The 13,823-nt window shown below is 37.6% G+C and overlaps 1 protein-coding gene and 1 long non-coding RNA gene across 9 annotated transcripts in view; one reads left to right on the top strand and one right to left on the bottom strand.

Annotated features, from left to right (window-relative positions):
• The window catches only part of POGK (pogo transposable element derived with KRAB domain), a 339,612-nt gene that overhangs the window by 58,107 nt on the left and 267,682 nt on the right, over nucleotides 1–13,823 (top strand). The window lies entirely within an intron of this gene.
• LOC144580272 (uncharacterized) overlaps nucleotides 1–13,823 on the bottom strand; it is a 222,848-nt gene that overhangs the window by 20,369 nt on the left and 188,656 nt on the right. The window lies entirely within an intron of this gene.

Raw genomic sequence — 13,823 nt, 5'->3', positions numbered from 1 at the left:
GAATGTATAGTCTGTTGTTTTGGGGTAGAAAACTCTATAGGTATCTATTAGGTCCATCTGGTTAAGTGTTGAGTTCAGGTCCTGAATACCTTCATTAGTTTTCTGCCTCAATGATTTGTCTAATACTGTCAGTGAGGTGTTGAAGCCTCCTGCTATTCCTGTGTGGTTATCGATGTCTCTTTGCAGGTCTCTAAGAATTTGCTTTATGAATCTGGGTACTCCTGTGTTGGGTGTATATGTATTTAAAATAGTTAGGTCTTTGTGTTGAATTGAATCCTTTACTATTGTGTAATACCCTTCTTTGTCTTTTTTGATCTTTGTTGGCTTAAAATCTGTTTTGACTGAAATTAAAATAGCAAACCCTGCTTTTTTTCTGTTTTCAATTTGTTTGGTATATTTTCCTCCATTCCTTTAATTTCAGTCTACTGGTGTCATTGCATGTGAGGTAGGTCTCTTGAAGACAGCATACAAAGAAAGGTAGGTTACCACCCTCTTTCATCTAGCTGCTTAAAAAAATTTTTTTCATTCCTACCTTGGATAATCTGGTGACTATGTGTCTTGGAGAGGGTCTTCTTGTATATAGTATTTTATAGGTGTTCTCTTCATTACTTGAGTTTCAATGTTGACCTCTCTAGCAAAGTTAGAAAATTTTTCATAGGCGATGTCCTAAAATATGTTTTTCAAGTTGCTTGCTTTCTCTCCTTCTCTTTCAGGGATGCCAATGAGTCTTAGATTTGGTCTCTTTACATAATCCCATATTCTCAAAGGTTTTGTTCATTCTTTTTTTTTTCTGGCAATTTCAGATAATGGGTCTTTGAGCTCTGAGATTCTTTCCTCAGCTTGGTCTATTCTGCTGTAAATATTTTCAATTGCATTCTGTAATTTTTAAAGCAAGTTTTTCTTTTTAAATTTTTAACTTTTAAGTTCAGAGGTACATGTGCAGGATGTGCAGGTGTTACATAGGTAAATGTGTGCCATACTGGTTTGCTGCAAAGATTATGCCATCACCCAGATATTAAGCCCAACATCTATAAGCTATTCTTCCTGATCCTCTCTTTCCTCCCACTTCACACCCTGTGACAGGCCCCAGTGTGTATTGTTCTCCCTCATGTGTCCATGTGTTTTCATCATTTAGCTCCCACTTGTAAGTGAGAACATATGATATTTGGTTTTTTGTTCCTGCATTAGTTTGCTAAGGATAATGGTCTGCAGCTCCATCCATGTCCCTGCAAAGGCCATTATGTCATTCCTTTTTATGGCTGCACAGTATTCCATGGTGTAAAGGTAACATATTTTCCTTATTCAATCTATCATTGATGGACATTTAGGTTGATTCTATGTCTTTTCTATTGTGAATAGTGCTGCAATGAACATATACATGCACGTGTCTTTATAATGGAATGATTTATATTCCTTTGTGTATATACCTAGTAATGGAATTGCTGGGTTGAATGGTATTTCTGCCTCTAGGGCACTACACTGGAATCACCACACTGTCTTCCACAGTGGTTGAACTACGTTACATTCTCACCAACAGTGTAAAAGTGTTTATTTTTCTTCACAACCTCACCAGCATCTGTTGTTTTTTTGCTTTTTAATAATAGTCATTCTGACTGGTATGAGATGGTATCTCACTGTAGTTTTGATTTGCATTTCTCTAATGATCAGTGATGTTGAGGGGTTTTTTTGCTTCATATTTTGGCCTCTTATATGTCTTCTTTCGAAGTGTCTGTTCATGTCCTTTGGCCACTTTTTAATGGAGTTGTTAATGGGGTTGTTTGTTTTCTTGTAAATTTGTTTAAGTTCTATATAGATACTAGGTATTAAACATTTGTCAGATGGATAGATTGTAAAAATTTTTTCCCATTCTGTAGCTTTCTGTTTACTCTGTTGATAGTTCCTTTTGCTTTGCATAAGCTCTTAAGTTTAATAAGATCCAGTTTGTCAATATTTGGTTTTGTTGCAAATGCTTTGGGCTTTTTTGTCATGAAATCTTTGCCTGTGTTTATGTCCTGAATGGTATTGCCTAGGTTTTCTTCAAGGCTTTTTATAGTTTTGGGTTTTACATTTAAGTCTTTAATCCATCTTGAGTTGATTTTTGTATATGGTGTAAAGAAGGGATCTGGTTTCAATTTTTTGCATATGGCCAGCCAGTTCTCCCAGCATCATTTATTAAATAGAGAATCCTTTCCCCATTGCTTGTTTTTGTAAGATTTGTCAAAGATCAGATGGTTGTAGGTGTGTGGTCCTATTTCTGGGTTCTCTATTTTGTTCCATTGGTCTATGTTATTATTTTTATCCCAGTGCTATGCTGTTTTGGTTACTATATTCCTATAGCATAGTTTGAAGTCAGGTAGTATGATGCCTCCAGCTTTATTCTTTGTGCTTAGGATTGCTTTTACTGTTTGGGCTTTTTTGATTCCATTTAACTTTAAAGTGGTTTCTTCTAATTCTGTGAAAAATGTCAATGGTAGTTTGACAGGAATAAAATTGAATCTGTAAATTGCTTTGGGCAGTATGGCCATTTTCATAACATTTATTCTTTCTATCCATGAGCATGGAATGTTTTTCCATTTGTTTGTATTATCTCTGATTTCTTTGATCAGTGGTTTGCAGTTTTCCTTGAAGAGGTCTTTCACTTCCCTTGTTAGTTGTATTTCTAGGTATTTTTATTGTTTTTATGGCCATTGTGAATGGGATTGCCTTTCTGATTTGGCTTTCAGTTTGCCTGTTGTTGGTATAGAGGAATGCTGTTTTGTATCTTGAGACATTATTGAAGTTGCTTATCAGCTTAAGAAGCTTTTGAGCTGAGATGGTGGGGTTTCCTAGATATATAATCATGTCATCTGCAAAGAAAGATTGTTTGACTTTCTCTTTTCCTATTTGAATACCCTTTATTTCTTTCTCTTGCCTGATTTCCCAGGCCAGAACTTCAAATAGTATATTTAATAGGGGTGGTGAGAGAGGTCAACCTTGTCATGTGCCAGTGTTTAAGGGGATTGATTCCGGCTTTTGTCCATTCAGTATGATACTGGCTGTGGGTTTGTCACATATGTATCTTATTATTTTGAGGTAAGTCCCTTCAATACCTAGTTTATTGAGAGTTTTTAACATAAAGAGATGTTGAATGTATCAAAGGCCTTTTCTGCATCTATTGAGATAGTCATGTAGTTTTTGTCTTTAGTTCTGTTTATGTGATGAATTACATTTATTCATTTGTGTATGTTGGACCAGTCTTGCATCCTGGGGATGAAGCCTACTTGATCATGGAGGATAAACTTTTGATGTGCTGCTGGATTTGGCTTGCCAGTATTTTGTGGAAGGTTGTTGTATTGATGTTTATCAAGGATGTTGGCCTGCCTGAAGTTTTTGTTGTTGTTGTATGTCTGCCAGGTTTTGATATCAGAATGATGCTGACCTCATAGAATGAATAAGGGAGGATTCCTTCATTTTCAGTTTTTTGGAATAGTTCCAGTAGAAATGGTACCAGCTCTTCTTTGTACCTCTGGTAGAATTCAGCTGTGAATCTATCTGGTCCTGGGCTTTTTTGGGTTGATAGGCTATTCATTACTAGCTCAATTTCAGAACTCCTTATTGGTCTATTCAGAGATTCATTGTCTTCCTGGTTCAGCACTGGGAGGGTGGATGTGCCCAGGAATTTATCCATTTCTTCTAGATTTCCTAGTTTATGTACATACAGGCGTTTGTAGTATTCTCTAATGTTTGTTTCTATTTCTGTGGGATCAGTGGTAATATACCCCTTATTATTCTGATTGTGTTTATTTGAATCTTCTCTCTTTATTCTTTGTTAGTCTAGCTAGCAGTCTATTTTATTAATTTTTTTTTTAAAAAAACAGCTCCTAAATTCACTGATTTTTGAAGGGGTTTTTGTGTCTCTATCTCTTTTGTTCAGCTCTAATCTTGGTTATTTCTTGTCTTCTGTTAGCTTTGGTGTTTGCTCTTGGTTCTCTAGTTCACTTTGTTGCAATGTTAGGTTGTTAACTTGAGATCTTTCTAGCCTGTTGATATGGGCATTTAGTGCTATAAATTTCTCTCTTAACACTGCTTTAGCTGCATCCCAGAGATTCTGGCATGTTCTATCTTTGTTCTCATTAGTTTCAAAGAACTTCTTGATTTCTGAGTTGATTTCATTATTTGCCTAGAAGACATTCAGGAGCAGGTTGTTCAATTATTATGTAATTTTATGATTTTGAGTGAATCTTGAGTTCTAATTTGATTGTGCTATGGTCCAGAAGACTGTTATGATTTCAGTTCTTTTGCATTTTCTGAGGAGCATTTTATTTTGAATTATGTGATCAGTTTTGAAGTGCCCTATAGTGATGAATAACAAATGTATATTCTGTTATTTTTGGTTGGAGAGTTCTGTAGGTACCTATCAGGTCCACTTGATCCAGAGTGAGTACAAGTTCCAGATATCTTTGTTAATTTTCCGTCTTGATGATTTGTCTAATATTGTCAGAAGGGTGTTGAAGTCTCCCACTATTATTGTGTGGGAGACTATGTCTCTTTGAAAGTCTCTAAGAACTTGCTTTATGAATCTGGGTGCTCCTGTATTCAGTACATATATATGTAGCATATAGCTAGCTCTTTTGTTGAATTGAACCCTTTACCATTATATAATGCCCTTCTTTATTTTTTATCTTTGTTGTTTTAAACTCTGTTTTATCAGAAATTAGGATTGCAACCCCCACTTTTTTCTGTTTTCTAGTTGCTTTGTACAATTTCCTCCATCCCTTTATTTTAAACTTTGTGTATCTTTGCATGTGAGGTAGATCTCTTGAAGACAGTATACTTGATGGGTCTTGGTTCTTTTTCCAGCTTGCAATTCTGTGTCTTTTAATTGGGGGATTTAGCCCATTCACATTTAAGGTTAGTATTGTTATGTATGGATTTGATCCTGTCATCATGATGCTAGCTGGTTCTTTTGGAGACTTGTTTATGTAGTTGCTTCATAGTGTCACTGGTCTGTGTACTTCAGTGTATTTTTGCAGTGGCTGGTAACAATTTTTTCTTTTCTATCTTAGAGCTTCCTTCAGGGTCTCCTGTAAGGCAGGTCTAGTGGTAACAAATTCCCTCAGCATTTGCCTGTCTTAAAAGGATCTTATTTCTCCTTTGCCTACAAAGTTTAGCTTGGCCGGATATGAAATTCTGGGCTGGAAATCCTTTCTTTAAGAATGTTGAATATTGGTCCCTAATCTCTTCTAGCTTGCAGGGTTTCTGCTGAGAGACCTACTGTAAGCTGGTGGGCTTCCATTTGTAGGTAACCTGGCCTTTCTCTCTGGCTGCCCTTAACACATTTTCCTTCATTTTTACCTTGGAGAATCTGACGATTATGTGTCTTGGGCATAATTTTCTCATGGAGTATCTTACTGGGGTTCTCTGCATTTCCTGAATTTGAATGTCAGCCTGTTGAATGTTGGAGAAGTTCTCCTGGTTGATGTCCTGAAATGTTTTCCAATTTGGTTCTGTTCTTTCCATCTGTTTCAGGTACTCTAATCATTTGTAGATTCAGTCTCTTTACATAATCCCATATTTCTCAGAGGTTTTGTTCATTTCTTTTCACTCGATTTTCCTCTATTCTTGTGTGCCTTTCCTATTTCAAAAAGACAGCCTTCAAGCTCTGAGGTTCTTTTCTCCATTTGATCTATTCTGCTATCACTGCTTGTGATTCCATTGTGAAGTTCTTGTAGTGTGTTTTTCAGCTCTATCAGGTTGGTTATGTTCCACTGTATACTGACTATTCTGGTTGTCCTCTCTTGCATTGTTATCATGATTCGTATCTTCTTTGCATTGGGTTACAATGTGCTTTTTCAGCTCAGCTAAGTTTGTTTCTATCCACATTCTGAACCAAATACTGCTGTCATTTCAGCCATCTCAGCCTCATCCTAGTTCTGAACCCTTGCAGGAGAGGCCTTGCAATCCTTTGGAGGAAAGGGAGAGTTTTCAGCATTTTTGTGCTTATTCTTTCTCATCTTTGTGAGCTCATCTACCTCTGATTTTTGAGGTTGCTGACCAGTGGATGGGAGTTTTGTGTTTGTTGTTGTTTGTTTTTCTTTTAATAATCTGGCCACTCTTTTGTAGGGCTGCTGCAGTTTGCTGGGGGGGGCACTCTGTAATCTAGTCACCTCAGTTTTTCTAGTAGCTGGAGATATCACCAGTGAAGGCTGTAAAACAGCAAAGATGGAAGCCTGTCCCTTGCTCTGGAAGCTCTGTCCCAGGGGGTACTGACTTGTTGCCAGCCCAAACACAGCTGTAGTAGGTAGCTGGAGACCCCAGCTGGGGTCTCACTCAGGCAGCAGAAATAGGATCAGGAAGCCGCTTAAAGGACCAGTCTGGCTGTGTTTGGTACAGCAGTTGTGCTGTGTCGTGGATCCCTTTGGTCCCCAATCAGTTTGGGCTCTACAAGACCCACAGGCTGAACCAGCTGAGATGCCCCAAACAGCAAAGGTGGTGGCGTTCCCCACAGGCACTCCATTCAAGGAATAAATTAGAATGCTATTAGCTGTGGAACATGGGTGAGGTTGGCTGGAGGCTCTTCAAAGAGGTGTAGACTCCCACACAATAATAGTGGGAGATTTCAACACCCTTCTGACAATACTGGATAGATCACTGATACAGAAAATTAACAAAGATATCTAGGACCTGAATTCAGCTCTGGATCAAGTGGATCTGATAGATATCTACAGAACTCTCCTTCCAAAATCAAAAAAATATACATTCTTCTCATCACCACATGGTACTTTAAATCTGATCACATAATTAGAAGTAAAGCACTTCTCAGCAAGTGCAAAAGAACTGAAATCATAACAAACTGTCTCAGACCATAGCACAATCAAATTAGAATGCAAGACCCAGGTGTCATTTAAAGAATCAGCCTGGCCACATCTCGGCAAAACAGCCATGCCTTGCTGGCGAACCACTTCTGCCCTTGTTGGCTTGGACTCTCCAAAGCCCACAGGCTGGAATTGCTGAGTTGTCCCAACAACCAAGGTAGTGGCCCACCCCTCCCACCCCACACTCTTTCCTAGGGAGAGATCAGAGTCTATCCATAGAATATGGGAGAGACATGTTTCCTTGCATTTTTATGTATCTTGTGTTCCTGCACTGATACCTTTCTATCCAAATGTTTATTGAATGCCAGTCATTGGAAACCAAAACAGAGAGCCCTTTTATTCATAGAACTTACAGTCTAGTGGGAGAAAACAGATATGAAACAAACAACCACACAACTAAATATGTATTTGCAAATTGGCACAATACTATACATAATAAGTAATCATGACAGGGACATAATTTGTATTGGGAATATATGAAAAGGCCTCTTTGATGAAGTGACATGCAAGCTGAAGATCTTGAAGATAGAAAGGTAGTTCCCAGGCAAAGTGCCTCATTCTCAGATTTTTCTCTCACGGCCAGAGTTCTATGGTATCTTGTAGTTCTCAGCCATGGGTTGGTATTTAAGTATGAGTGTGAAAAAGCATTTTTTTTTTTTTTTGTCTTTGTCACAATGATTCAGAAAGTAGTAGAGGGCTAGGAGCCGTGTCTTATGCCTGTAGTCCCATCACTTTGGGAGGCCAAGGTGGGAGGAGTGCTTGAGTCCAGGAGTTCAAGACCAGTCTGGGCAATATAAAACTCTGTTTTTACAAATAATTTTTAAAAAATTAGCCAGGCATGGTAGTAGGTATCTATAGTACCAGCAACTTGGGAGGCTGAAGCAAGAGGCTCTCTTGAGCTCTGGAGATTGAGTTTGCAATGAGCCATGTTCATGCTCCTGTACTGCAGCCTGAGTAATAGAGTGGGATCTAGTCTACCAAAAAAAAAAAAAAAAAAAAAAAAGAAAATACTAAGAATTTAGTGCACGGAGGCAGAGATGCTAAACGCTTACAACATGCAAGATGGTTCTACATAGCAAAGAACTGTCTTGCTCAAAATGCCAACAGCACCTTTCTCTGAGAAACCCTGTAGGCTGAGGTCATCTTACAGCAGCCAGCTTCATCCAAAGGAGAACTGCTACTTAGCAATAGTTGCTTTAAAAAGTCATGTGATGGAGTCAGGTGGTCACAGCTTAAGTCCTCTGTCCATCCCTGAATGAAGCATAGAGGCAGGGGGTGGAATGGTGACTCAGAGTGGGGAAGGGATGAATTTGCCAAAGAAAATTGTGGTGCTGTTGGCAGAAGAAGGAAACTGCTACTGGGCAGGCAAAATAGCAGATGCCTCTTGCATGCGGGAGAAGGGCAGTGGTAAGGGAAAACTGGATGGGTAGGCAGGGGCTAGATGATTCAGGGCACGGTCAAGGATCTGAGATTTCTCTTAAGGGCCCTGGGGAACCACTGACAGGTTTTAAGCAGCATAGCGGAGATGACAAAACCTGTGCCAAATGTCAGAGCCTTTGCACATTTAGATTTTGTGGGCATCTTGCCCACACCTCCTTCCATGAAAGAAACAGTATATATCCCTTGCATCTCTCACCTTCTCCTTTCTTATATCTTTTTTTATGTGTCAATTCCATTGTCTTTTACCTAGCAGTAAATGACACAAGCAGAATTGTGCTATGAGAACCCACTATTGTTCCACTGGCCTCTATCACACATAGTTTGATGAACTGTATCACATTTCAGAATTTGCTTTCTTCTCTGGAGTTAGAATGGAGCAAGTGTTTATATATATCTCAGGAAGTCATTGGTTTAATCCAGTTAACTATCTAGTGGAAAATCTCTCTTCATCCCAGCAATGCCTATGCCATTATGGCCAAGTCCAGGGCATTGCCAACATATCTTTGCAAATTTCATTAGCAGTGGCTATTTCCGCCTTCTTCTAGGTCATTAGCAAGTTTGTTAAACAAGGCCAGTTCTGACATCAGCCTCCGACATGCCCCTGTGGACCTTTTGCTTCCAACCAGATGTAGTTCCTATTTTACTCCTGATTACGCAGTGTTTTTACCCTGCCAGCATTCCACTTAGGCAAGAGCATCCAAAAACAGGCCAATTTAATTTGGAGCACAACTTTTACGGAGGTCGTTGTCAAATGCATCACTGACACCCACATAATACTGCTGCACTCCTGTCACCTGTTCTTTCTTCCAGGGTGCCCCTTTCACTCTCCTCCTATCGCTGCACTTCTAACAGCAGTTTCTAAAACAAATTATTGCAATAAAATACGCTGATATAAACATACTATTTTAACCATTTTTAAGTGTACAGTTCAGGAGTGTTAAATATATTCCTTGTGCAACCAATCCCCAGAACTTTTCCATCTTGTGAAACTGAAACTCTGCGTACATTGAATAACAATTCTTCTTTCTTTCCTTCCTCCAGCCCTTGGCAGCCACCATTCTACTTTCTGTCTCAATGAATTTGACTACAGTAGGTCCTTCATATAAGCAATTGTACAATGTTTTTTTTTGTGATAATGTTTGTTTTTATTTCACTTAGCATAATGCTCTCAAGGTTCATCCAGGTTGTAGCATGTGTAGAATTTCCTTTCTTTTTAAGGATAGATCATATTCCAATGCATGTAAATACCACATTTTGTTATTCCTGTCATTTATCAATGAGTATTGGGGTTGCTTCCACCATTTGGCTTTTGTGAATAGTGCTGCTATGAACATGGGTGCACAACTATTTGTTTGAGTCCCTGCTTTCAACTCTTTTGGGTATTTACACAGAAGTGATATTGCTGATCATAGAGTAATTATATTTTTGATATTTTTGAGGAACTATTACAGTTTTTATTTTTTTTGAGGAAGTATCACACTTTTCCATAGTGTCTGCAACATTTTATTTTCTTAAAAAACTTAGGTTCAGAGGGTACATGTGTAGGTTTGTTTTATAGGCAAACTTATGTTACAGAGTTTTTTTTTTTAATACCAATTATTGCATCACCAAGGTATTAAGCCTAGTACCCAATAGTTATTTTTTCTGATCCTCTCCCTCCTCCCACCCTCGACCCTCAAGTAGGCCCCAGTGTCTGTTGTTCCCTCTTTGGGTCCATGTGTTCTCATCATTTATCTCTCACGTATAAATGAGAACAGATGGTATTTGGTTTTCTGTTTCTGCATTAGTTTGCTACGGATAATGACCTCTGGCTCCATCCATGTTCCCACAAAGGCCATGATCTTGTTCTTTTTTTATGGCTGCATAGTATTTCATGGTGTAAATGTATCACATTTTCTTTATTTAATCTGTCATTGGTGGGCATTTAGGTTGATTCCATGTCTTTGCTATTGTAAATAGTGCTCCAGTGAACATATGTGTGCATATGTCTTTATGGTAGAATGATTTATATTCCTATGGGTATATACCCAGTAATGGGATTGCTGGGTAAAATGATATTTCTGCCCCAAGGTCTTTCAGGAACCACCACACTGTCTTCTAGAATGGTTGAAGTAATTTACACTCCCACAACAGTGTAAAAGCATTCCCTTTTCTCTGCAATCTCACCAGCATCTGTTGTTTTTTGACTTTTTAATAATAGTCATTCTGACTGGTGTGAGATGATATCTTCTTGTGGTTTTGATTTGCATTTCTTTAATGATCTGTGATATTGAGCTTATTTTCATATATTTGTTGGCCACATGTATGTCTTCTTTTGTAATGTCTGTTCATGTCCTTTGCCCACTTTTTAATAGGGGTATTTTTTTTCTTGTAAATTTGTTTAAGTTCCTATGGATGTGCAATATAGACGTTTGTTAGATGCATAGGTTGTAAAAGTTTTCTCCCATTCTGTAGGTTAACTATTTACTTTGTTGATATTTTATTTTGCTGTACAGAAGCTCTTAGGTTTAATTAGATCCCACTTGTCAATTTTTGCTTTTGGTGTCTTTGTCATGAAATCTTTGCTCATTCCTGTATCTAGGATGGTATTGCCTAGGTTTTCTTCCAAGGTTTTTATAGTTTTGAATTTTACATTTAAGTTTTTAAATCCATCTTGTGTTGATTTTTGTATATGGTGTAACAAAGGGGTCCAGTTTCAATCTTCTGCAGATGGCTAGCCGGATCCCAGCACCATTTATTAGCAGGGAGTCCTTTCCCCATTGCTTGTTTTTGTCAGCTTTGTCAAAGGTCAGTGGTTGTAGGTGTGCAGCCTCATTTCTGGGCTCTCTATTCTGTTCCATTGGTCTGTATCTATATGTCTGTTTATATATCAGTATCATGCTGTTTGGGTTACTTTAGACCCATAGTATGGTTTGAAGTCGGATAGCATGATGCCTCCAGCTTTGTTCTTTTTGCCTTGGCTGTTTGAGCTCTTTTTTGGTTCCATGTGAATTTTAAAAGTTATTTCTAGCTCTGTGAATAATGACACTTGTAGTTTAATAGGAATAGCACTGAATCTTTAAATTGCTTTGGGCAGTATGGCAATTTTAATGATATTGATTCTTCCTATCTGTGAGCATGGAATGTTTTTCTATTTGTTTGTGTCACCTCTGATTTCTTTGAGCAGTGTTTTGTAATTCTCATTGTAGAGATCTGTCACCTTCCTGGTTAGCTGTAGTCCTAGGTATTTTATTATTTTTGTGGCAATTATGAATGAGACAGTGTTCCTGATTTGGCTCTCAGCTTGGCTATTGTTGGTGTATAGGAATGCTGGTAATTTCTGTATGTGGATTTTGTATCCTGGAACTTTGCCAGAGTTATTCATCAGCTGAAGGAGCTTTTGAGAATATGGGGTTTTCTAGATATAAAATCATGTCATCTGCAAACAGAGCCAGTTTGACTTCCTCTCTTCCTTTTTAGATGCCCTTTATTTCTTTCTCTTGCCTGATTGTTCTGGCCAGGACTTCCAATACTATGTTGAATAGGAGTGGTAAGAGAAGGTATCCTTGTCTTGTGTCAGTTTTCAAGGGAAGTGCTTCCAGCTTTTGCCCATTCTGTATGATGTTGGCTGTGGGCTTGTCATAGATACCTTTTATGATTTTGAGGTATGTTAATTCAGTACCTTTTTTTTTAGCATTTTTAATGACGTAGTGTTGAATTTTATCAAAAGGCTTCTCTACATCTATTGAGATAATTATGTGGTTTTTGTCTTAAGTTTTGTTTATGTGATGAATCACATTTATTGATTTGCATATGTTGACCCATCCTTGCATCCCAGGGGTAAAGCCCATGTGGTGATTGTGGTGGGTTAGCTTTTTGATGGGCTGCATCATTTTACATTCCTATCAGCAAAGCACAAAGGTTCAAATTTCTCCACATCCTTACCAACACTTGTTATTTTCTGTATTTTTATATCTTTTTTAACAGTAGCCATTCTAATGGCTTTGTGGTGATATCTCATGGTGGTTTTGATTTACATTTCCCTAATAATTAGTGATGTTGAACATCTTTTCATATACCTGTTGGCTATTTGTGTATCTTATTTGGAGAAGTGTCTGTTGAAGTCCTTTGCCTACTTTTAAATCAGGGTATTTGGTTTTTTGGTCATTGTTGGGTTGTAAGAGTTCTTTATATATTCTGGATATCAACTCCTCAATCAGATATATAATTTGCAAATATTTTCTCCCATTTTGTACGTTGCTTTTTCATTCTGTTCATTGTGTCTTTTGATGCATAAAAGTTTTAAATTTTGGTACATTAACAGGCTTTATAGTTTTTTCCTATAAAAACCACCATTCTTGTGTGCTTGCCACTGTTTTTTCTCTATCATCCAGTTCTTGTTCTTTTACATTCATTAGGGTTAGCATTTCTGAATCATAACTGCTATGATTGTCTTTCATAGTATGAAAGAAATCCTGGTAACAGGTTGAAATGAGAAAAACAAGAATGTGGGATAGACATTTTGTCACTTCATGTGGAAAAACTAAGAAGTGGCAAGGCCTGGTGGAGGTTAACTATATCACGATAATGTGATGTAGCACTTGGTAGTTATCATTTCTTTCTTTCAATGACCTTGTGTAAAAAATATTGTTATTCCCACTTTACAGATGATAAAATTGAGACTAAGGAGAAGAATCTTGCTCAGCTTCTCACTGTCAATGTACACTCAAACACCATAAGTGTTTTACTCTTTTATGCCAGTTCTCCAAGGAGTTATTTTCAAATTCTTTCATAAAACAAGTTGATTGATTCTTACCTCATTTTTCTCATTTCACCTTGTCTGTGTCACAAAATTGATAATAGCTTATTCATCATTGCAGGCATTGTGTCGTAAACTTCTTATGCGTTATCTCATCAGTTCACACCTTACTATGTACAGCAGTCTGAGGCTCAGAGAAGCTGACAAATTTTGCCCAAGATCACATTTCTGGGAAGACTTAGACCAAGGATTTGTACCCAAGTCAGTCTGATTTCAGAGCTTTTCAACATAAAGTTTAGATCATAAAAGTGAACATAATTCAAATCTTAGGATAAAGTACACTGCTTTAATTGTCTTTATTATAAAGTAATTCTAAAGTTCCTTTTATCTACTCGCTTATTTTGCATAGACTCTAAGTCCCCTTATATTTGGAGCTTGTTATGGAAGACAGATGTAATTTCAAATCTCTGCTCTGTAACTAACTAGCTGTGTGACTTTAGGCAAGTTTTTAACTCCTCTCAGCCTCATTTTTCCCCCCATTGGAAAACTGTCCATTATATTACTTACTTTATGTGGTTAATTTGAGCATTAAATGAAATAATATATGCACAAGTGCTTACAGATAGCCTGATATACAGCAAGCACTTGGTAAATACTAGGTATTATTATTAATTTTATAAACAAATCTGATCCATAGAGTATATACCATAATGGCTGTATGCTCTTATCCTGGTTCTTAATAATTTTTCTTTTCCAAATATAGTATATATGAAGAGACCTGTAGTGGACGT

This window comes from Callithrix jacchus, chromosome 18, assembly GCF_049354715.1.
Source record: "Callithrix jacchus isolate 240 chromosome 18, calJac240_pri, whole genome shotgun sequence".
Classification (NCBI taxonomy): domain Eukaryota; kingdom Metazoa; phylum Chordata; class Mammalia; order Primates; family Cebidae; genus Callithrix; species Callithrix jacchus.
This window is presented reverse-complemented; position numbering and strand designations above follow the sequence as displayed.